Source organism: Pantherophis guttatus, chromosome 3 (assembly GCF_059756535.1).
Source record: "Pantherophis guttatus breed Tessera chromosome 3, ASM5975653v1, whole genome shotgun sequence".
Lineage (NCBI taxonomy): Eukaryota > Metazoa > Chordata > Lepidosauria > Squamata > Colubridae > Pantherophis > Pantherophis guttatus.
The window spans coordinates 39788283-39811572 of NC_142065.1; the positions used below are offsets into that span (position 1 = coordinate 39788283).

The 23290-nt window shown below is 35.0% G+C and overlaps 1 long non-coding RNA gene across 6 annotated transcripts in view; it reads left to right on the forward strand.

The window, feature by feature from the left end:
* The window catches only part of LOC117663806 (uncharacterized), a 113498-nt gene that overhangs the window by 31872 nt on the left and 58336 nt on the right, over positions 1-23290 (forward strand). For 5 of the 6 annotated variants that reach the window (XR_015733023.1, XR_015733020.1, XR_015733021.1 and 2 more), the window contains one exon: positions 20101-20243. This is a non-coding gene — a long non-coding RNA (uncharacterized LOC117663806). The remainder of the gene's footprint in view (positions 1-20100; positions 20244-23290) is intronic. The other variant, XR_015733024.1, reaches the window with a different exon arrangement.

Sequence of the window (23290 nt, forward strand, 5' to 3'; positions counted from 1 at the left end):
CAGTACCTGGAATCAGCAAAATTGAAGAGAATGGAGAAAATCACAACATGCAAAAACCTACAAATAGAAAGGCTATGGGAAAAGAAAGCAAAGATAGTGCTAATAGTAATAGTTGCCTTGGGTGCAATAGTAAAGCATTTGAACACTATCAGCATTGACAAAATCACTATCACTCAATTGAAAACAATAGAACAGCTTACATAATGTGACAATACATTTAACATCACGAAGCAACATTTCCCTATCCCAGGTCTTTGGGAAAGACTTAATAGGTGGATGGGGATGGTAGAGGACAGGAAGGCCTGGAGGAAAGTTGTCCATGGGGTCGCAATGGGTCGGACACCACTTCGCAACTAACAACAATAACAATAGGTGAATAAAAATGCCAAATTCATTCTAAGCATCTGGCTGACTATGCAACTAACCATAATAATAATAATAATAATAATAATAATAATAATAATAATAATAATAATAATAATAATAATAATAATAATAATAATAATAATAATAATAATAATAATAATACCTAATTAAATCTGGCAGCTTTTGAGTGCATTGAGGAGGTTATTTTATTTCTAGCCAAGTGAAATGCAGGAGCTGGCTTAGAAGAAAATTAAGCACAGCAGGCAAATCGGCAGTGTTTCAACAGACAGAAATAAAAGTCTGCTTTGAATGTGGAGCAGGAAAAGTATCCAGAGAATGAGTTCACAATGGGTGAGTGGAGAGTGGTATTGTCTGTTCCTGCCCTTCCAAAATGGTTGCTGGCAATCTGATAATGGGACAGTCTGGCAGAAGATAAGCTCTGAACTCCATGGTAATTGATCTTATACATATCCCATTTAGAAAGATCAATATATTACTTCAGCTGCAAAGCACTCCAGTAATTTGGGACTAATCCCCATTTTATTGTAGAAAAATCTCATTTGTCTCATTCTAAAAAAGGGAAAAAATGATAAATATTGTAACCATGTAATATATCAGTAGGCCAAGTCCTGACCTATAAAATATTTTTAAATATATATAAAAAAATGAAGCTACAGAGTTCAGTCCGAGCTGCACTACTGAATACAAAAATAACCTGCAGTTAGGTCATCAGAGTTACTGAAATGGAGAGATGAACTAAAAGAAGAAATGATGTGTGCTGTCTCGACTGCATATAAGCCCATTTCTCTGGGACTGGGGAATAAGTTTGTTTTGACTCAAGACCATGTGACATGTCAAAAACCACACTCCCAAAGGAGATGGGGAAAGGAGCTATTTTGGGAGGAAGGCAACATGGTGCCTCAAATAACTGCACCACTAAAACAACTATTTGCTCCTTAAAATCTTGCCTAGCCACCATAAATGCATAAGTGGATTTCAATTTTGTTCCTCACCAATGTAACTCTGGCCCATGAGCCATATTCTGTATGCAGTCCATGAGCCAAACCTTTTGCACCATTGTTCCACAGGTTTTCTTTTACATTCTGATTCTAAAAACCAATGTTTTCAAACCTGACAATTTAAGATGTGTAGACTTCAACTCCCAGAATTCCCCAACCAGCATGTTTTAAACTAACTCATCATCTGAATCACTAGCATAGTGTGCCATCTATCAGGAGATTTGTTTTACTTGCCCATCTCTTACTATCCACCTTACAAAAGAACAAACTACTTGAACACACCTATTGCTACTTTATGAATATCTAAGGTGAAATTGAAATCATCAATAATTTCATCATGTAATTTTATCAGAAATAGTACACGAATAATTGATGCCAAAGAGGAATTCTTAACAACTTTCTGTTACTTTGGTTATTTTAAAAATATTTTAAGCACAGTGATAAAGCTTTTATATTAAACTATTAAAACATGTTTTGTGAACTACAAGCAGAATAGCACATTTCAACTTAACAGGTTTTTCAGTGAAATTTGGCTCTTAAAATTTGCACTTAATCTTACTAGCTACATATTCATTTGTATATTATCAAAGCTGCATTGGGAAGAAGACTAGTATATGAATATGAAATCATCATCCTCATCCATCCTCATCATCAGTTGTGGGTGGTCAAAGACTGGAAGTTTTTAAGAAGAGAGTGGACAAGTAATTGTCCAAAATGGTATAGGGTCTCTTGCTTGAGCAGAGTCTCCAAAGTCTCTTCCAACTCTGTTATTCTGTCATCATCATCACTATCACCATCATCTCAACAACAACATCTGAAGGAAAATCAAAAAGATATATATATATATATATATATATATATATATATATATATATATATATATATATATATATATATATGTGTGTGTGTGTGTGTGTGTGTGTGTGTGTGTGTGTGTGTGTGTGTGTGTGTGTGTGTGTGTGTACACACACACACACACAGAGTTTGTTTTTCCCATTAATTCTTTTTCTATACGGAGAACTGTACCCAGCATCTTCTGCAAATGTTATACTACTGAATTAGACTTTGTTGGAGGATGTATGATTTGATCCCTTCTAGATCTTAATGAAGTATTTTACCATTTGAACTAATTCCCTTCCAAAAATGATCTGGCTTGGGTAGGGTAAGTTTATGCTTCATTTGCTAATGGATATATTAAAATGCATATATATGCCCAGCTAGCTCTGATGTTTCTGGAACCTTGTTGGTTATCAAATGACTTGAGAAGTAAAATTCTCTTTCTTCTTATCTCTGTGCAGCTAGAAGATTCAGTAAACTGTGGTTGCCATAGAGACATTGCATCATCATCAAGAATACGGTCAAGTGCCCAGGAAATGGCCTTTTGGGTAATGGCCTTCACTACAGGAAACATTCAAATCTCAGAGCAAATATGTTCTTAAATACAGAGTGTGGAGTGCAGTCCTTGTGACCTCTTCCAGCCTTTTCTGATGCAGATGATCAGGGGAACATAGTGAGGAGTTTGTTACTTAAATTATTAATGTATATTGATACAGCATATTAAGTAATTAGAAAATAAAAGCTTTGCTTATTTTCAAGGTTATTGTCAGAAGATGTTATTACTGAGTTTTCAGTGAATAGTCTAAGCAAGACTTCTATGTCATCTCAGCAAGCCCAGTACAGTATAGCTTTCAGTCAGAGTTGAATGGGAAGTTTAGAACTTAGACTTTGCAGAAACACTGCTAGTCAGATTTGGCAAACAATCTGGCAACTATATTTTTGTCAAGCATTCCTTGTATCCCAGACATTTTGAAGATTTGGACAGGCAACAGTGAAAAATATTCATTTCAGGTCTTCCGTCTCTCATTTCCCTCTCAGTGTTTCTTAAGTCAATGTAATTCTTCTCCCCATTATTTTTATCCACTGAAGCCATAGACATATCTAGCTTCATCTCTCTTTACTGTACTCTGCCACGTGTTTTATCTGTATATTTATATCAGTTAGCTTTGTAAAGGTTCAATTTGGATATACAATTGAACTGATTTTTAGTCAAATTCAGAGCAAGCCCAATGAATTGAGTTGGAGCTAAATGAGTAATTGCTAACTTAAATCCCACTGATAACAATAGTCTGCTCTGGGCTCCTACATAATGCAGCAAGTAGTAATGTTGAGTTATTTGCTTTTAGTCTTAGTGTTGATTTATGAAAACTAGCTACTATTTTTGTAAACCATACTGTATGGTTTAACATATTGTGCAAACTAAGCTTATTAAAAGAAAACATGGCTCAATTTAATTTATGAACCTAAAGCAACTCAATCTGAATCCAATCCAGATAGTATGAATGCTATTTTATCATTGCTATGTTCCTCAGTTCTTTTTTTTTTGTATACTGTTGGCTATATCCATACGAACCATTCAGTGACCATTCTGGTCTCATATGCTATGCCTAGTTCCTACAATCGTCAGTAAGGATTTTTATCCATAAATCTCACACCAAAATGATGGTGATTGACACTTAAGAGTCACAACTTCAGAAAAGTTATGATGTGAATCATTAGGACATATAGCCTTTCTGAGATGCTGACCCTTTTCAGTCAGTTGAAAAGCAGCACTGTAGTGATAGTTGATTCCTTAATTTGAACTTCAAAAATATAATATATGTACCAAGTGATTTTAAAATACCCAATCCTTTGACAGGTGCATTCTAAATAACTGCTGCAACTGAAATTTATTCCATACCTATAAGTAACATCCCATAAAACAATAGAGTTGTTTTGTTATTTATTATTGGTTTTAAAGCAGAAAGACTCGCTTGAAATTGCTGAAATGCAATATATATTTACATATAGGTAATTACTATTATTATCATTGTAAATTATCATTTTCGTTTGAAGTCACTTGCAGTAATTATCAAATAAGAAAATGACTAATTTCAGTGCTCAGGAATCCAGCCCAACCTTTTTGCTGAGCTTATAATTAATATGTCAGAATCAATTTGTCTTGGTAACTGAGGTATTAGAAAGCAGGGAGAGCAGGATCAAGACTGATTTCTACTTTTTTTACAGCTATCAGTCTGCCTCTACTATATTCCCCAAGATTTTTTTTTCTTTGTGAAGAACAGACCACTATAGAAAATATGAAACTCTTTTGATAGATGTATATGTTGCCTTTGTAAGTGTAGCCTTGTTAACTTAAACAGAAAACAAAACACATTTTTACAAATTGTTAGTAGAGGATACCAAGGAGTGCCTGCTATAGAAACTGATCTGTATATTTGTGTGCAGAAAGATGGTTTTGTTTATGACCCATATGGGTAGAAACTACATCTAACTGTACCTAAAGAAGTATACCTGGCAGGATTCAGAAGAAGGGTCTTCTCTGTGGTGGCTCCCTCCCTTTCATCACCACGGAGATTAGACTGCCCCCACTTTGACACTTTTTTGCAAGGCCCTGAAGACCTGGTTCTGCCAATGAGCGTGGGAAACGCAGAATGGGATGGAGCCCATCAAGTGGCTTGTTGTCAACAACAACAAGGGAGCTGGGGGATTATTTTTTTATTCTTTTTATGTTGGTTTTTTTCAAATAAGCCACCTAGAATCACTGAAAGTAAGTGGGTTGCCATGTAAATTCTTTAAACAAAGACACTTGAGTGATTATGGATGAGTCATTCTCTCTCAGCCGTAGACAAGAGGCAATGGCAAACCACTTCTGAAAAATTTTGCCAAGAAAACTGCAGGAACTGCTCCAGGTAATTGTTAGGAGTCAAAAACTGACTTGAAAGTGCTTCTCTAAAAATATTGTGTGTGGGATATTACTGTATTGTCTTTGATCCTTGGTGATCAATTTCATGTTCACTGTCAAGTGCCTAGTACCATATATAATATGAAAGAAAAAGAGTACAGTTTTGAATATGTGCAATAAAACACACAGAGAAATAGGAAACGGCTAAACTGAACTGATTTTTTCTAATTACTTATATCTGACTTCTTAGGCGATTAGTTTCATTATTGTTCACTTTATTAAGGATGATTTTCAAGTATTGTAAATTACTATAATCCTCATATCATTTCCTTGAATGAATGAAGACTTTTGAGTGCTTCTCAATAATTTATAAAATAATTTGGCATGTGACAGGAGACTAGTACACTTCATTTATCTTGTAAATCCACTTTTTCCTTACTTTTTCTCTATCACTTACTTATCCATATTATATTTAAAATTGGTTGTGAAAAGACCAAATTACATAATTATATGATGGCTATTTTAGTAACTCATAGCCCATTTGCAGACCAACTTTTAAAGCTCTTCACAGTTAAGAGGTAAGGGAACCCAAAGGATTCTATCCTATAAACTTCTGTCCAAGCTGTCAGATCTTTTGATTCCCATAGACACATGTACAGTTTATGGCTGAAAAGAAAGGAGGCTTTTCAGTGAAGAATTCATTACAGGAATATTCAGTCCATTTACTGTTGGTATTATCTTTGCTTTCTTTTGCCACAGTGGTTCTACTTCTACCTGCAGGTCTTTATATTCTATTATTTTCTCCAGTTCTTTCTCTCCTGTTCTGCTGTCTCCAGGTATTGCAATGTTTACTTATCAGTATTCAACCTCTGCTTTGAAAACTGAGCTCAGAATATTTCTCAATTCAGTACTGCTGTAAAGAAAAACAATCTTCTCTCTTAATTGCTTTAGTTCTAAAAAAAATAAGGTTTAAAAATAATTTTTGCTTTCTTTTTAATACCTAACGTTGGTGAGTTATAGAAAAAGCCAAGTGATTTGATTAATCACAAATGCAACTAATGTTTTCTTTCTGAGTTCATAAAGTGTTCATACAAAAATGGTTAACAACTCTTCCTATTGTGTTGGGGATTGTTCATAGAACTATATGTATTAGAAGAATAACAGAATAGAATAATAGAGTTGGAAGGGATCTTGGAAGTCTTCTAGTTACGACTAAAATGGGGCTGTTTGCATGAGCTTTTTTTATAAATCTCAGTGTTGTTTGTGTGTCATGTGAACATGGGCAGAAAGTCCAGAAGCCAGGCTGGGTTTGGATATTTTAATTCAGGAAATTTAAGGTCTGTAATGTGAACCAGTCATTGTCTTTATTCTCAATGAAGATTACTTTTGTATGATAAACAACTATACATCATTTGGAAAATTCAAGAAGGTTTGAATGGTGGTGTTTTCTGATGTATGACACTTGACAACATTAGCTTGTTGATTGTAACCATAATTTTTGCCTCATAATTTTTGTGTCAGGGCTATTTTTAATTATTCATGTGTTTCAGTGGGACATAAGAAAACACAAAGCTTATAGAATAGGATGAATTTGAGTATAATATAATATCTTAAAGTAAAGTCTTAATAGTTATCATTTGAAAATTTCCCACTTCATAAAAAAGATGTTAGATGTATCTTCCAACAAAAAGTGTCTTGTGGGTTAAATGCATAACTAGGTACTTCTTCTGTAGGCTTGATGGCTGCTCCATGCTTTGTTAGCATGTCAAAGTTTCCACTCCAAAAATGGGTAGGGACAAAGCTCTTTCAGCACTTATAACAGGTAAAATGGAATTCATAAAACAACCATTTACTTTATGATTCATTCATATTTTCATTCATTCATAAACTTCCTCAATACTAGATCAATACTAGACTGTATACAAAGTACAATGCAATAATATTCCTTTTTTAAAAAAAATTAGAATAAATGGCACAGATCCTCTTCTGGCTGCTTAATCATCAAAAGCCTTATGGAAAAACAAAGCTTTAATTCTTCTCTGGAAGGCCACAATAAAGGGGACCTTCTTGCACAAAAGAGGAAAGCAAGAAAGTTCACCTTGGTGTCTCCTCCAGTGCCTCCTGATAGGTAACATTAGTAGGCATCCCTATTTTTCCAGGTTGGATGGATAAAATGTAGGGATACAGATTGGGATAGATTGTATCTAATATACTCATCTCTTACATCACATAAGATTTTAGAATTAACAACCTTGAATTGCACTTGCATACTGACTAGTAATTAAAGCAGCTCCCATAGCAACAGTGTTATATGAGAATATCACAATTCTCTAAAAAGAACATGGGAATCTGCAGTGTATGCCAGTTCATGTTTCTGTGTGATCTTCAAGGACATCCTGATGTAGAATGAATTGCAGTAATCTCGGAACAAGGCAAACAAGAATACGAGGCTTCAGCTGATTTTCTTAACTGAAGAAAATTAGCCCAAACTACAAAAAAAGGATGTAGTTCATACTTGTTTGAGAGGGGTCTGTGAGAAGAAAAGAAATGTCAGAACCCACATATTATATATCTCTCCTTTAATGATAAAAGGCAAAAAAAGATTTAACCTGAGTTTCTTCCAGCACTTCATTTCTCTATATGAAAAGACAACTATTTAACTGGAATGACTTGCCTCTAGACTAGAAGTTGTGGGTGCTTCAAAACTGGAGGTTTTTAAGAAGAAATTGGACAACTATTTGTCTGAAATGTTATAGGCTTTCCTGCTTGAGCAGGGGGTTGGACTAGAAAACCACCAAGGGCCCTTTCAACTCTATTATTCTGTTATCATGCGAAAATTGAAAATTATCAGGAAGTCTGGGAAAGAAGTCAGCTTTATACTTCACAGTATTATTTTGCATTGTCCTCTAAATTTGGAGGTTAGAAATTATCAGAGACAGCAAGTCTGAACAAGAAAAAAGACAGCACTACCATGCAAACACTTATTTCTAATTTTATGAGCAGTCTAATTTAATGTCCGTTTTTAAAATGTCGTTAAGACTACAATTGGCTTTATTCCAAATACTCTATCCTAAAGTCATGCAGGCATAAAAACTTCTTTTTCAAAGCGATTTATGTACTGAAGTAGATGTTCTGAACTTGCAAATTTTATGTTCTAGGAGAAAGAAGTTTGCAGTAAGAACAAAACAAAATCTTGTTAAGGATGAAAATATTCTAATTTATTTTATTTTCTATTATAATTCACCAGAGTTCCATTTTTATTCCTTTTAGCTATTCAATGTAGACTTTTTCAAAGCTATAACATAGTTCTGCTCCCCAAAATGGTAAACTTTTAGCGCGCATTACAATATTATTACTATTTGCCTATTAGTATTCTCTGAGAAATTGAGATTTCAAATCATATTTTAGTTTGTTTGCAAAATATATTATTTCTCATTCATTTCCACATTTTTTCTGTAGATCATTATGATATAATTCTCTCCATATCAGAAATATATTTTAATATATTCAGTATGCCTGAATTAAAATATCACAGTAAAGTAGAATAGAAGCACATAGAGTATTAAGCCAAAGTTCAAAATCTGTGGTAGATCTGGAAAGGATGCTCTGTAATTTTAATCTACATAAATTTTTTGAAGAAAAATGTTAAGTAGTTTAATTTGAGATTAATTGTAATACTTAGCTAAATACATGGCTATCTTTGTAGCCAATAAGTACACTTATTACTTTAGAAATTTGAAAGATTCTAATTCCACCAATGGACTGCAAAGCATTTCAGTGGATCAATAATATTCAACTCATATATTAAGAGGATTAGCCAAGCTACTTAGAAATAAGAATGGATATCTCAGCTCTTGAACAGTGTAAATAAATAATACTTAACATGCATTATAAGGAATGCTTACATATCTCAACAGTACATAACTTGAATCTACATAGTCTAGTTTCTCCAAAAATTGACTTGATGTCTTGGTGGCTTTCAATGCCATTAATCGTGGCTGTCCTTGAGTATCTTCAAATGCAGCAGCATGTGTAATTATGTCTATTTAAAGTAAAACATATATTACACCTCTGCTCCATGAGCTGCATTGGCTACCAGTCTTTTTCCAGGTCCAATTCAAGGTGCTGATTTTGACCTTCAAAGCCCTACATGGCATGGGACCAGGTTACTAAACAGACGCTTCTCCCAGATTACCTCTGCCTTTCCCACAACTTCAGCAGAAAGGGCATGTTGCAGGTCCCATTGGCTTGGGAACTACATTTGACAGGTCCTAAGCAGTGGGTCTTTTCTGCTGTGATGCATTATGGAATATCCTCCTTCCTGAAGTGAGGCTGGCTTCCTCACTTCTGACCTTTCACAGGTCCCTCAAATTTTTTGAATTACGAGTTAAATAATAATATAAAACTGCATTTACATTGAAATCAAATTAAACTTAGTTTTGGTTCCAACTAATGCTATGTAATTTACATTATCTTACCACACTATTTGATGATACACCAGAATGGAAAAGCACCAGGAATAACTGGATTTACATCCAAGAAAGTTTAAAACTTTAGATTAAGTAAATTTATCTGATTACTTCCTATAGTTCAAAGTGACATGCACAACATTCTCTTCTCTACTTTATTTCCACCTCAACAACAAACTGTGAAACAGTTGATGAGTGGGAATTCAGACGTTGGTCCACGAGCTCCCAAAGCTAAGGAGAGACTTGGATTTGAGTTTCCCCAGTCCTAATCTGCAATGGTATGTAGGAATGACCTGGGGAGATAGAGGAAGAGCCAAAATCAGGGAATGATCAGATAAGAGGCAGTGTAGCCCAGAGCAGAAATATGGGAAATGTCCCAGAAGGGATCCTTCTTAGCTTTTATAGCTGTAAAATCAATGGGAGAGAAATGTACTTCAAGACTTGCAAAATTTTATTAATGAAGCAATATTATAAAGTACAATTAGTTCATCTGGATATGCTATCTGTCTGGACTACATTGCAAGGCTGGCATATTCTAACTAGAGACTCCTGTGCAGTGTATTTCTGACACTATTGTTGTTAGACTATCAGATTTGGACTTCAAAAATCAAGATGACCATTAGAGTATTATATATATATATCTTTCCTACCATTTAAGTGATTGTCCTTGGTTTTACAAGTTAGGTGTGGTGATCCTACCTGAAAATTAATTAATGGTGCTTTATGCAAATGTCAGTGGCATTGCTATCCTAAAAATTCAGTTTTAAGGCAAGCTAGCCATAATGTTTGCCATATTGCTAATGCCACATAGATGATCATGATTAAACAGATGGTACCACACTAAGACCTGAACTAGGATACTAGGAATTTGTTTGAATTGTGCATCTAATTAGAATCATGTTTTATCCCAGCTGATAGTTAGTTGCAATAGAGCAGGGGTGTTAAAACCGAGGCCTGCAGCCCAGATGTATCACATGCTGGTCATGCCCATACCCAGTTTAGCGAAGGGGGGGAAAGTTGCGATATATCATGTGACACCACCATGATGACACAAGTTGACACTCCTGCAATAGAGGAAAGCTCCTTTGATACAGTGCTGATAGTAGGCAATATGTAGGTAATTGGGAGAACTCTAACCAGGAATTAAAGTGTCCTCTTTGACACCATGATTAGATCTTGTTAGGGTTCCCCCTGTGTTTATTTAACAAAAATCAGGAACCAAGTATCAAACAGTGGAAATATTGTACTTAACAGTGGCTTTCTCTGGCCATTAGTAGCTTGGTTGGAGTTGATGTTAAGGCTCTCATATTCTTTGGCAGTAATTTGTGCCCATAGTTAAGAAGACAAACACCTCCCTCTCTCATTCACACATGCATTAAGGTATGAGAGAGTTGTTAATGCTTGAATTACAAGCATTGTGGCTTATCCAAGCCAGCAAGTCAATTTTGAGTGAAATGAGATCAGCTGAAAAATCCCTATTCATTTATTTATAATCCCTATTCATTTATTTGCCTCCAGAAGTTGTGAATGCTCCAACACTGGAAGTTTTTAAGAAGATATTGGATAACTATTTGTCTGAAGTGTAGGGTTTCCTGCCTAAGAAGGGGTTGGACTAGAAGACGTCCAAGATCCCTTCCAACTCTGTTATGCTAAATTTAAAATAACAATATAGCAATTGTCGCCCAATTGGATTCCAGTGCAATAAATATAAGAACTTTTCATTGGTATAAATGAAAATAAAAGTAGCAAATAACTACTTTGAAGGCTGAGGTTCATGCAATTTGAAAGCTTTGGGGACAAATGTTTTAGTCTAACACAAAATAATTGCAATCTGGTTTAAGGTGCCTTGAAAAGGACATTCTGGAACCCATGACTAAAATATGTTTTACAACTTTTACAAGTTTGATAATACAGTTTTCCTACAAAACTCCATGGTGCACGTGTTAATCCTTTAAGAGATTTATGAGGGAGCAGCCCAGTCTAACTTCTCTGTTAATGTGTGAACTAGAATATCCTATCTGTGAATTGGGTTGAAGGAGATGATATGCTTCTCTTGAATGCTGGATTATCTATAGAAATTTCTAGGTTTAATAAAAAAGACTACATTCTACATGAAGATTTGTATTGCTGCTGAAAAATGAGAAGAAGCCTATTTGGGATAGATAAGATCCATTCCCCAGGAATCACCCTGAGAGAGGAACAACCCTGCCCCCAGGTTCATTATATTAATTATTATATTCATCCATGCTGACTGGAGAATTGTGTTGAGTTGAAGTCCACAAGTCTTAAAATTGCTAAGATTGGATGCCCTGATCTATATTGTATAACTTCGATTGTATGTCAAGGTATTGATTTTTTATCAATTCTTTATATGAAAGAAAACATTGCTGTGTTATCTGTGAACAAGATAAGAAACAAGGTTTCATAGTTGCTTTGTATGTCTGCCTTACTCTGTGGCTTTTATTTAAAACCGTACATCATATAACGGTAAAAACATAGCAAAGAAATTCCAAGATAATGGTTGTTACCTCTCTGAAGCACAAAGATTACTGTGTGCTGAACTTCCTTTTGCATCTCACTTTTTCTAAAGCTGTACCTGCCTGAAATATATCATACCACTGAATATGCATGAACTCTAAATTCCCTGCACGCATCCATTTGGTTCTGTGATGGTGATAGGATTTATTGAGGCTATTGTCAATTCAAGTGCTTTAAAAGAACAGAGAGGCAGAATAAAGGGACTGAAGATGTAAAACTGAAGTGGTTGGTAATCTTTAAAAAGAAGTGCCTATTTTTCCCCCACCCTCCAAAAGTTATTATAAATGCATAAAATACACTTTACCCCACCACCTCTTTAAAGGTCAATCCTCCATCAGTTTCAAACAGCCCACTGGCAAATAGAAGCCTTGTCATTTAAGAGAGTCTTGTCCTGAGCAGGAATAGTTTGATTTCCTAATTTTAAAAAACAATTCAAATGCCCTCACTTTTGAAACTGCTTCCATATTAAGTAATAAAGTGTGTAATGGAGGCACAGTATACAGTATATTTTAAAGTTTGCTTGACCAATCAAAGTGACCAATCAAATGTTCGCGTGCTTGCTTCTTCTCCATATGTATTTTTATTACTAACAGATTTTTCATCTGGTATTAAAACCCATAAATTATTTAACAGAACTAATCCCTGCTATTTACGTTTTCTGTTACACACTCCTGCACAAAATGCCATAGCTTTCCTCTATAATCTGTATTATAAAGTCAAGCCTTTTCCAAGTTAAGCTTGACTCCTCATGACTTTATGGAGATGTAATTATGGATTGTTAAAAAGAAACTGTTGATGGAACAATGCAGAGTTGCCTCTACCACAAACAGTAGGCTGTGACAGCTAATCAACTGTTAAAGAGTCTTGAACTGGTATTTTCCTGCAAGCACTTGTTATTACTTCAGTGTCAATAATAATGTTAAATATAGTCACATCATGAATTATTTGCCTTCCTGTTCCCATAATGTATCATTTCTCCATGTATGATATTTTCATTAATGTAGCTGAGTATCAAAGTCTTAATTTCTATTGTCTTCATTTTCCATTGTAATTTATCTGTCAGTTCAGGCATCACTGTTTAAAAACTTTGTTGTATCTGTTATGATAATAATATGGTTCTGGCGATCAACTGCACCCATCTGTGATTTAGAATATATTTGTCCACAATGTTGTGTGCTGGCATAGATTCCTATTTTCTTCCTTTTCTCATTTATCCATGCATAAATACTGTACACATATCGCCTTGAACGAATATTTTTTAAATCAAATAATAATGCATTTTAAATTCTAGCAGTACTATTAACCATCTCAAAAACAGCATTTTATGGCTGAAAGTATGTTTGCTCTCATCACATTCTTAGGAGAAAACATAATCTATGGGCTATTTGCCATTTAGATATGGAACTGAGGATTTCATGCTACAACATTTAAATAAATTGCCTTGAACATGCTATTATTCAACGTTGCACAAATGGTTTGTGGTATAAATGTGCATTATTCATTTTGATAGCTATTGCTCACGAAGCAACTTATTGATCTTCATATCTATTCATAAGTGGAATACATGGGTAATACAATGAATGAATAAACTTACTGAAAAGGAATTGGGCCTGCAAGGTGCAATTTAGCTAACTTAGTGAAAGTTAGTTAGCTAAACTTACTGAAAGTTCAACCTCTGAATGTATTTGTTGTTGTTAGTTGCGAAGTCATGTCCGACCCATCATGACCCCATGGACAATGTTCCTCCAGGCCTTCCTGTCCTCTACCATCCTCTGGAGTCCATTTAAGCTCATGCCTACTGCTTCAGTGACTCCATCCAGCCATCTCATTCTCTGTTGTCCCTTTCTTCTTTTGCTGTCAATCTTTCCCAGCATTAGGCTCTTCTCCAGTGAGTCCTTCCTTCTCTTTAGGTGGCCAAAGTATTTAAGAATTTATAGTTTATTAAAAATATGAAACTGTATTTCCAGGTTCCAGTCCTAAATATTGTGTCTGCTTGTGGCCAACCCATTAGGATTGACAACTGCAACCTGGAAATCCTATTCAGAATTAACCCATGAGATTCATTACTTTATAACCTACATGCTGAATTGGAACTTTGAGGATTGTATTCCCATCTCTCGAGGCTGCCAAGCTAAAGAAGGCTAAATGTAGGGCTAAAAAACTTAAAGATGAAATTATACGGGAATTATAAACTGAACAGAAAATTGCATTTTCTTCTCAATTTTCTCTTAATCTTTGCATTCTTTTTTTGTTCTAGTACAACAAGTATTTAAAGGTTTCTTTACTATAACTTGCAGATATTTTTGATTTCCAACTATGTCTGTCAGCTTCAGGTAAAACATGGTATACTTAATGTTAATAACACTATTTTATTTATTTGTTAAATTTGTGTAGTCTCTTGTACTACACATGCAATTCTGGGTGGTTCACATAGTTAAAAATCACAAAATACAAATAAATAATTCAAATGAGAACAACAACAACCAAAAAACACCATTACAACAACTAAAAACCAGAATGTTTTTTATGCTACAATAAAGTTTAGGTTAATGTAGATTTTAAAAACCATTACATTACAAGTGCCAAATTGAAAATATGGAGCAGATATAAATGCAAGCTGTACCCCTAAATACCTTTATGGGTCTCAGCACAAGAAGCATTCTACAGAAAAGAAGCAGCAGGTAAAGATAAATTGTTAACTTATCAAGAGTTGATACATGAAGAGCATGAAGAAAAGACGATGAAATCAAGAGAACCACTGATTGCAGAGGGATTTCATTTTCAATGGTTTTTGTATGTATGGTTAAGAGAAAGATGTAAGGTAGATAATAGGACATTTGGAATTAAACAGCAGAAGACAGAATTTGAAGCTGAAATACATACAAATGGTGAACATTTACCTGCTAAAATGTATAAACTTTTATTATAATTTGAACAAAAAAGAATAAGTGAAAGAGTATATGATAAAATGGGCTAAGAACTTTCAGCGTAAGATTTCTTAAAAGAATTAAAATTCACATGTTAGATTTAAAACATAATCTTTGGAAAATGATATTCCATTGGTATATGACTTCAGAAAAATTGTCTAGAACGTATAAAGGTGTTTCAAATTTATGTTGAAAATGTGAACAAAATGTGTGATTTTATTTTGTCTGATGGACTTGTAAAGAAGCTGGAAAACTGGATTCAAATATACATAACAATACCAAGAATTTTCAAGGTCAACATGCAATTGAAAGCAGTGTCTTGTAGGAATTCATAGATGTCCATTTAAACATAGCCATGGAATATTATATATAAGACTGTAAGACTATGCTTTCTTTTATTTCCTTTCCTTTTTTCTTTTTCTATTCCTATTTTCTTGTTACACTATTCACTATTTTCCTTTATCTTTTTATTTTCTCTTATGGCTTTTACTTTGTTAAAAAATTATTTAATAAAAACTATATAACCAAAGGTGAATGCCATCCATTTTACAAACAGTGTAACCATTTCACATGCTCTGTTCTGACCTAGGCTTTCAGATATAGTAAAAAGCACACAATTAGTCCCCAACCCCCCCTTTTTTTATTTTAACAGCTGTGAATTCCTTTCATTCACAGCACGTGCTGAATCACCAAGAGTTTATAAATAGTCTAACAGAAGTCTGCCACAGTCCTTCAGATAAGGCTGGTAAACACCCACCTTTATCTTCTTTGACACGCTGCCAAAGACCTAATTGGCAATTATCTTGGCAAGGCCACTCAGAAATACAGAGTCAAAAATGGAGTTTCAAAGTACAAACTGACACCATCCACAATGTTGCTTCCTGCAGAGGCCAACGTACCTTTGCTCTTTATGTTTTATGGGAGGGGCCAATCATCTCCGAGCCTTACTCCCGAGTCGTCCCTTTTGTTTTAATTGTTCTTGCCTTTTGGCAGCTCTGTGTATGCACGTACTAGGAACAGGCTCCCCCTGCTCCTCTGCCTCTCTGATGTCCAACTCTGGAGGCTCCGGAGCCTGCACATAACTCCAAGATGGCCCTGGCCCCATCTCTGCCTCTAATGCAGAGCTCTCGTCCGAGCCTTCCCCAGATTCCAGGACTGGAATTGGAATGTTCCTCCTCAGCCTCCTCACGTCCGACTCTGCTGCCATCTCCACAGGCTGCTGGCGGACCACAACAGGCTCCTTACCAACCTGGTTCCTCAAACATGATGGCAAAGTCATTTTTTCAGCGCTTTCCAGAAGGCCAATGTTCTATTCTTGCAGATGAACTGGAGCAGATGCTGCCCAGCAAATCTGCATATTTTTGGACTAAACCAGTGAGCTGAATTCTTTTCAACTGAGTTCTAGCTTGGCTTGGGGACAGACACTGCTACATTGGCTTGCTAAAATTCATCAATCTTGTGAGTTATTGAGGGGCTGAGAATTTAAGGTAACATTTCACTGTAAAAATAAAGATAGTTGAACCACAAGGAACAGTACACAATCTGTTATAAAAACAATAATTTAATTAGACCAGCGGTGAAATCCATTTACGTTCGCTACCAGTTCGGGAATGGGAGCATGCTGGAGCGTGTGTGCGCTATGCACGCATGTGCCTCTTCTGTGCATTCGCAAAGTCTTCTGCGCATGTGCAGAGGGTCAAAAACAGGATATAATGACATCCCGGTGGGTGGGCGGAGCCTCCCACCACCGGTACTACTGGTTCGCGCAAGCTGGATACATCCAGCCAGATTTCACTGCTTTCAGACCAACTGAAAATCATCACACAGTACACAAACTTTCAAGTTCTAAAAAAAGTCTTCACCAGGCAAAATATTAAATAAAGTAAATATACTAAGATTGTTGCAAAATACAGCTGTGAATTAAACATCAACAACTTTCCCCCTCCCTTTTGTCTTTATTTATTTATTTTCATGCCTAATAAACACATTAGAATTTTAAATGCATTTTAAACTTTGCAACCTTAGCTGATCTTATAGATATATTATTTTCCCCAAACTGGAAAGCAGACCTGTATTTTTATGAATATTAATATAATATTACAAACATAAATAGGCCCTAGAAGGACCTAGTTCTGTAAAGAATTTTATTTCTGATCAATTATAAAAATAATGGATTTTGCAAGGCATTTTGAAAAATTAAATGTACCTTTACAGGAGATAAAATATAGTAGGTTACCAGCTTTAGATATTTGGGTTTTGTACTGTCTTATCCTGGGATGCATCAAACGTTCAAGTTGCTGCAAATGTCCAGTGCAGTTCAGCACCATTTTTTTCATTTTTCTTCTCCAGAGATGCCCAGTACATATTAGCTACTGTCAAACTTTATGAAGCCAAGAGACTATGCTTGCTCTTGTGTGGAGCTCAATTAATAGCAGTAGCAATAGCACTTAGACTTATATACTACTTCACATTGCTTTACAGCCCTATCTAAGCAATTTACAGAATCAGCATATTGCCCCCAACAATCTGGGTCCTCATTTTACCAACGTCAGAAGGATACAACGCTGAGTCAATCTTGAGCCGGTGAGATTCGAACTGCCAAACTGCTGGCAGCTGGCACTCAGCAGAAGTAGTACTGCAGTACTGCATTCTAACCACTACAGCTCTTTGAAATTGAGGTATAAACTATCAAAACCTGGAAAGGGTGGGGTAAAAATTCCTAAGAAAGCTATTTCAAGTGATGAAACCTGTGGTTAATGTTATCTGTGGATAGATGCAGGCCTTACAAACATTGAAATGAGGTCATGGCCTTCACCTTCAGGTCCGACCCAAATAATAATAATAAATGTGATTCCCGGTAAATCAGGCAATGACGGTGCTTAAAGAAAAGATATATAATACAGGTAGTCTTCAACCTGTGACCACAATTTAGCTCAAAATTTCTGTTGCTAAGTGAGATATTTGTTACTTAACAAATATTTTGTTTTGCCCCATTTTACGACTTTTCGTGTCACAGTTGTTAAGTGATTCACTGCAGTTCTTAAGTTAACATGATTGTTAAGTGAATCTGGCCTTTCCATTGACTTTGCTTCTTAGAAGGTCGCAAAAGGTGGTCACATGACCTCCGGGCACTGCAACCATCATAAATATGAGTCAGCGGCCAAGCAGTTGAATTTTGATCAAGTGACCATGGGGATGCTGCAATGGTCGTAAATGTGAAAAATGGTCATAAGTCACTTTTTTTCCAGCGCTGTTGTTTTTGAACTGTCACTAAATTAACTGTTGCAAGTCAAGGACTATCTGTATAGAATTACAGTCAGAATATATTCTTATCTAGGGTACAATTGGACTGTAGCCGTGCATACTTAAAGCAATATAGTACTTAGATCAATTTACAAAAAATATTTTTGGCAAGCATTCACATTATTATAGATGACTATTACAGTGTCAGCAATATTGGATGAAAAAAATTATAAAATGTCATATGCAGAAAGTCTCTATCCTTGTACAAAAGGTCACACTGAAACACAAACTCATAATGTAATTTCTGTTGAGACATACATAAAGAACTATTAACACCTCTTCTAACTTCATTTTTGGAATGGACTCAGAAATTTTATGTTTAATTTTTCCTGGCAGATAAGAACCTCTCACTGTTGCAAAGTTTTTTTTTTCATAGCTTGTATGGCAACAAAATAGCACAAGCATAATTGTACATTTTTCATCTTGTGTACTTTAGTTTCTTTTGTAGGTTATATTCTATGGAGTTTGTTTAGTAAGTCTTATGTAGTCTGGGTTGCTGATGTGTAATAAAAATTTGATTTGATGTTTTACTTTAATATGTGCTTTGAATTATTTCTCTCCAATTATTTAAAAAAAAGACAATATTAGAGATTTCTGCTTAGTATTCCTAGTTCATAAAAATGCACCTTACTCCCAATCAGATCTACATAATCATCTGGGAGAGATAATAAGCACTGTTGTGCACAATGTGAATTTTTTTTTTTGCAAAGAAGTGCTTCAGGTTTCACATGAACACAGCACCTCTCTGCTATTCATTTTTTCCCCAGATTTCTTCTAATGCTTAAATCAACACCTTAATGCAGTCAAAACTTTTAAAGGGCTCACAAGGAAAATAAAAAAGGGACTACTTTAATGAATAGCAGTGAAATTAGGACTACTCTAATGGGATCAACAAAAATTGTGATTTAAGCCCCAGACCCTTTAAGCATTCATTAAATGTATTAATATATGTTGCCCAATTGTGTCTGCTGTGTTGATGCTGTTGACTTCACCTGAAGGTAGCGTTCAGGTGAACTAATCCAATGTACTACCTTCAAATCATTTGCAAAGGATGTGCTGTCCTCATAATCAGTAGGGGTACAGTGTTTTTTTTATTCCTTTATATTGGGTTTTTGTAAGTATCCCAGAGTCACTAAGAACGAGTGGGCAGCCATATAAATCTTCTAAATAAATAAATAAAACAAACAGTCTAAAATATTTAAAACAGTTTCCTATGATCCATAAGGGACTATAGGTGGAATAATGATGACAAGATGAAAGGCAGTTCTAGGACGAGCTATTTAGGTTACTCTAACTGGCTTGGAACTCTTCCCTGATATTTTCTTCAAAGTATAGTATCTTTTTCCAGGTTATTATAATCAATTTGGATTTCAAACTTTATATGAGGGTCAATTGTTTTTTTTTTTGGGCACTGTAATAAAATGTCCCTGTTCTAGTACAAAAATGGTGCATTCAACTTACTTCACACTTGCTTGGTAAACAAGATGTTATTATTACTGCTATCAACTGAAAAGAAAGGTGAATAGCCCACGTAATCACAGCAGGAAACGACAATCACTAAACCCAGTCTTAGATGTTTTGATTAAATTACATCAACTCAATCCATCCATTGCCATGATGGGTTGATCTGGAGCTGAAGTAGAATGGTCCTGGTTTACTTTGGTTATTCTGTGAAGCTAGCTATTTTAAGTGCAATATTCACATTGTTGTTCCAGATAGTCTTTTTTTTTTTTTTAAAGAATAGAGCTGGAAGGGACCTTAGAAGACTTCTAGTCCAAACCCCTGCTCAAGCAGGAGACTCTACAGTGTACTATTTCAGACAAGTGGCTGTCCGGTCTCTTCTTAAAAACCTCCAATGATGAAGCACCCACAACTTCTGAAGGCAAGTTGTTCCACTGGTTTATTGTTCTCAGTGTTAGGAAGTTTCTGCTTAATTCCAGGTTGTCTATAAACACTTCCCATTAGTTATTGTCTGTTTCAGAGATTAAGAATAAACATCCTTTATTGAAGGCAATTATTCCATATATTTGTTTGGTTCTCATTTTACTTAAAGATCAATTAGCAGAAAAACAAATTATCATTGCATACCAAGTGTGCTTGCATACTTATTGATTGAAGACAGCTCAGCGACAGTGTCCTTAAATTAAAGATGTGCAATTATAGGTTTTACTATAGGACTATGAATAGTCCTCTTACATTAAAGTAATAAATGTAGGACATGATTGCTGGCCACTGTCTGATGAAATGTTGTTAACTATCATTGGCATTTCTAACATAGGAAGCATAACACAATTAACTAGGGCAATCACAGATCCTTTTGTTAAGGTTTATGTTAACTTTTGTCAACATTAACCTTTTCTTAAAATAAATCTGACTTTGCCTTGAACTAATATGTGAAAATTTCTATGTGAAATATGTGAAGGTTTCTATGTGTCATCAAAATATAGTGGATTTTGCCAGAGCAGACATAAAGCAAAATTATAATTATGCACATCTTTCTTGTCTCAGTTTTCCTCTCCAACTTTGCTGCAGTCAGCAATATGAAATGGCCAAGCTGGCTAAATGCCTGCTAGTAGCTTTGTATGACAATATTACATGTCAGAATGGATTTATTTTCTTAAGGTGCATAACTTAAAAGGGGTAAGTGGTATGATTTTTCAAGGTACCAAGAATGATGATCTTCTGAAAAGTATTTTAACATTTTAATCCCTCTGCACACTGGTTCATCACTGAAACAGCATGAAACCATAGCTGAAGAGGACACCTTCCATAGGAGGGAAAGATAGAGTGGAATATTATGGGAAGTTAGGATGCCTAAAGTAATTCTGTACAGTATTATTGTATTGCTTATACGAAGGCAGCCTTCAAGCTGAGAAGCTTATTAAAGACCAATCAAGACAAAAATTAAACGGACCATTAAGCAACACTCCACTGGATTAGCACTGGGTTACATGGTAATTTCAAAAATTCCTTTGAAGTTTAGGCATTAGAAAATTACTTCTCAAATGGTACAACTATGTGACTTAGTTGTTGTTTAAAAGCTGTATGATAGACCCTTTCTCAAGCTGAGAAATCCTTTTTGGATTTAATTATGTTAATGAGTGTTCACAATTTTCACTGGAGCTCTAGATGACCTTCTGATGAAAAATAGAGAAACAAGCATTAACAAACTGGGCTTAATAGAAGCCAAGAAATCTAGTCAAGCAAAAGAAAATTGGTGACTAGCGTCATTCATCCTGAATTAATGCTTAATAATGTTCAGGTTTAAGATTTTCCATCAAAGGAATCTTTCTTGTTACTCTCAACATAATTAATACAATTACAGATTTTTTTTGTAACAAAATCACAAACTAATATTCAAAACATATTTTCAAACTCATTCAGTCTTCTAAGTACATTGTGTTTTGGGACAAACACGAATCATATATCCAAAGATTCGAATTATAAATTATAGACAATATATTATCACACACCAATGTAGCTTCATATATTTCTTTTTTTAGATGTTATAAATGGCTACATAAATAGCAGCCATTAATAGCAGTTCTCAGCAACTTACAAATGGTTAAATCATAAAAACTAATAACAAAACAAATAAATCCCCTAAAACCCATGGTTAAACCACAACATACTTCAATTCCAAGTCGTTTCAGGACAGGTTCATCCAATGTTGTGGCCCACGGCTTAGTGGAAAAACAGATTTTCTGGGACTTATGAAAGGCCAAGAAGATCAATGCCATCCAATTCTGAAGGAAATTCTGTTTCATGAGGCAACAGTTGCCATTTCCTAGATCTTGTTTGGTGATATTATATCATGAAAGGGACCTAGAACATGCCAAGGTTGAGAAACATTGAACTAATCAACCAGGTTTTCACCTGTGACATCCCAGGCATTAGGCTCCTGTTCTCTAGCCATGATTAGACTCCTGTTTCATACCACAATAATATATATATATATATAATTTTGTCTATCTATCTATCTGTATTCAGTCCCAAATTGATTTCCATAATTCAGTTTCCTAACTGAATTGTACTAACACTGTATAGTGTCCTAATTTTAAGTCTGAAAAAATCTGAGTCTTCCAAATATGGAAACATTTGCTGACAGAAAAATGTGCTACATTCTAAAGTCCCATTGAAATACCATGCTTAAATATGGAGACATTAGAAATTGGGTCCTTTGATGAACATATAGCTAGGTCAGTGACAAGATACATGAAATATATTGCCTTCCTCTTCCAAACTGGCTGTCACACAATATTGCTTTGGAATTTTTTCTTATTGTTCCTGGAGTGACAACTTTCAAGACTGGTTATTCTTTTGTCAAACTGCCAGACGAATGAGCTGCCAGCTAAAAACAACAGCAACATTTTTATCATTATATTGTAAGGCAGTGAAAGGCCTGTGTCTGCACTTGATATTTGTGATGTAATCATCAAGCAATGAATAAGCATCTGCCTTTTTATTGTCAAGAGCAAACGAAAATTAATTTCTTTTAAAGTAGTTTCCCTATAAGATTAGTAACTATACAGGTTTCACCTTCCCACACTTCATGCACAATGACACTTTTATGGATATTCAATTCATTTGTATCTTAAAATAATGCACTAGAAACAAAAATGCTTCTCTAGTTGAATGAATGTACAGTTTTGTTGTCTTCATCGATACAACATCTTGTATTTATGATCATTTTATTTTAGGATGTCCTTGAGATAACAGCTCATATGAAATAAGCACTTGGTAAAGTGTGCCATGATATTCTGATTACAAACTAGTTTGGTGTCAGTCTAATTAGTTATTAGATAACTAATAGCATGAGCAACTAATACCTTCAAAAGTCATAAAGTGCTAATCAACAGTACCTAATCAAACTTGTGAAGCATGAGTGGTTTATGACTGCATATCCAGGGCTAACTGCCATATTACTAT